The following is a 3,107-nucleotide window of genomic DNA, read 5'->3' as shown; positions in this document are numbered from 1 at the left end:
GGAAGAAATCATAAAGATTAGAGCAGAAATCAATCAATTGAGACAAAGAAAACAGTTCAAACAATTAATGAATCGAAAAGCTGGTTCTTTGAAAGGTTAAATAAAATTGATGAGGCCCTAGCTAACCATGTCAAAAAGGGGAAAGAAAAAATTCAAATGCAAACAATAAAGAATGAAAAGGGTGTAATTACCACAGACCCCGTTGAAATTCAGAAGATTATCAATAGCTACTTTGAGAATCTTACTCTCACACAATAGAAGACACAGAAAAAATAGATAGATTCCTAGAAAGGTACAAATTACCAAAACTGAATCAAGAAGATATAGCAACTCTCAATAACCCAAAACAGCCAATGAAATATGAGATGCAATGAAAATCCTACCAACAAAGAAAAGTCCAGGTCCTGATGGATTGGCAGCCAAATTTTACAAGAAGTTACTGAAAGATATCATCCCTATACTCCTCAAAATGTTCAATGAAATTGAAAAGGAAGAAATCCTCCCAAAATCCTTCCTGGAGGCAAGTATTATACTCATACCAAAACCAGGGAAAAACACAACTAAAAAAGAGAAATACAGGCCAATGTCCTGCATGATCATAGATGCAAAGTCCTCAATAAAATCCTAGCAAATAGAATAAAGCAAATCATCAAGAAGATTATACACCATTACCAGGTAGGATTCATCCCTGGAATGCAAAGATGGTTCAAAATATGAAGATCTATAAATGTAATACACTATATCTATAGAGCCAAATCCAAAAACCACATAATCATCTCAATCAATGCAGAAAAGGCTTTTGACAAAACCCAACACTCATTCAAAGTCCTACAGAAAATTGGAATAGATGGCCTCTACCTTAATCCAATAAAAGCCATCTATGACAGGCCAATGGAAAACACAATTCTAAATGGGGAAAAACTGAAATATTTTACTCTCAAATCTGGTACAAGACAAGGATGTTGTCTGTCAACACTCCTATTCAATATAGTTCTGGAATCATTAGCTAGAGCCATTAGGCAAGAGAGAGAGAAATGGTAGTTTCTTAATGGTAAGAAATTCTTCTTACCTTAATAAGAATAGGTAAAGAAGTGAAAATATTATTTGCAGGTGGCATGATACTTTACTTGGAAGACCAAAACACTCCAAGAATTTACTACACACATTCAGTAACATAGCAGAATACCAAGTCAATACCCAAAAGTCAATAGCATTCCTCTACACAGATAGCAGACATACTGAGAGGAAAATTAAAGAGACAATATGTTTTACAATAGCACTGCAGAAAATGAAATACTTTAGATTAATTTAACTAAAGAAGTCAAAGATTTATTCAATGAAATTTACAGTAACTTGAAAAAAGAGATTATAGAGGATCTCAGAAAATGGAAAGATATTCCCTGCTCCTGGATAGGAAGGACCAATATTATGATGACGGCCATAATCCCAAATCTTTTGTACAGTTTTAATGCAGTCTCTATGAAAATATCACAAATATACCTCACAGACTTAAAAAAATTGTTCCTAAAATTTATTTGGAACCAGACAAGACCTAGAATACTGAGGTAATCCTGGGCAACAAAGACAAGGCAGGAGGCATTACAATCCTGTCTTGAAATTATACTCCAAAGCTACTATGCTAAAGTCAGAATAGTACTGGCAAGAAAATAGACCTGAGGATCAATGAAATAAATTAGAAGATACAGACACCTCTATAAACACATTCAGCCACCTGATCTCTGACAAAGGGGCCAAACATGCTCACTGGAAGAAAGATAGTCTCTTTAACAAATGGTGCTGGAAAAATTGGCCCTCTACATATCAAAAACTAAAATTTGACCCAGGTCTATCACCATGCACTAAGCTCAAGTCAAAATGATTAAAGATCTAAACATCAAAAACAGAAACACTAAATCTCCTGGAAGACAATGTAGGGGAAACTTTTGAAGACATAAGGGTCGGCAAAGAGTTCATGAACAAAAATCAAATCGCATGGGTAATACTTGAAAGAATTAACAACTGGGACCCACCTCGTATAGACAATTTTTTGCCCTGAAAAGAAAGTACCAAAAAAGTGTACACACAGCCCACTAATTTGGAAAAACTCTTAATTAATAAGTACTTAGACAAATATCTGCTCTCTAGAATTTATAAAGAACTAAAAAATATGAGCGCCCCAAAATTTAAGACCCAATCCAGAAATGGGCACACAAGATGAACACACACTTCTCAGAGGACAAAATTAAAGTGACAAATAAATATATGAAAAAATGCTCCACATCACTAGCCATCCATGAAATGCTAATTAAAATAACAGTGATATACCATTTCACTCCACAAAGAATGTCTATCATAAAGAAATCAACCAACAACTAATGCTGGAGAGACTGTGGGGCAAAAGGAATCATTCTCCACTGCTGACGGGAATGTAGACTGGTGCAACCATGATGGAAATCATTGTGAAGACTCCTTAAAAATCTAGGACATGAATTCCTATTCAAACCAGCTATCCTCTTACTGGGAATTTTCCTGGAGGAACTGAAAACATCACATCATAGTGATATATATGCTTCTATGTTTAAAGTAGCACAATTTGTGATAGCCAAATCGTAGAAACAACCAAGATGCTCATCACCTTTGGAATGGATGAAAAAGATGTGGTATTTTTATAAAATTGCATATTACTCAGCTAGAAAGAATGGTAAACTCAAATCCACTTTATATTTAATTGGGTGCCAAATGAATATATACTTATAAGTGAGATAAAGCAGACCCACATGTGTAAATATCATATAGTCTGCTTAGTGTAAGAACTCTAAAGAAGAAATAAAAATAGAAAGGTATAACATGATTATAAGGAAAGTGAGAATTTAAGGATTAAACAATGAAGAGAGAGAAAGGAGAAAAGCTAGGGAAAATGATGGGCAAAACCATACATTTATAAGCACAAAATGGTTAAGGCAATAATCCTTCAAATCTACAGCAGCTTCTTGAAACTAGCAGTTAAGTGGTAAGAGTCTCACTCTGAATAACTATGTATGCTGATACCTGTGATCTGAGCAACTTCACTGAAGAAAGCAATGTGTACTTCTTGGTTCATGCTTGGA

This window comes from Octodon degus, unplaced genomic scaffold (assembly GCF_000260255.1).
Source record: "Octodon degus isolate 3935 unplaced genomic scaffold, OctDeg1.0 scaffold00016, whole genome shotgun sequence".
Lineage (NCBI taxonomy): Eukaryota > Metazoa > Chordata > Mammalia > Rodentia > Octodontidae > Octodon > Octodon degus.
Note: the sequence above shows the minus strand (reverse complement) of the source record.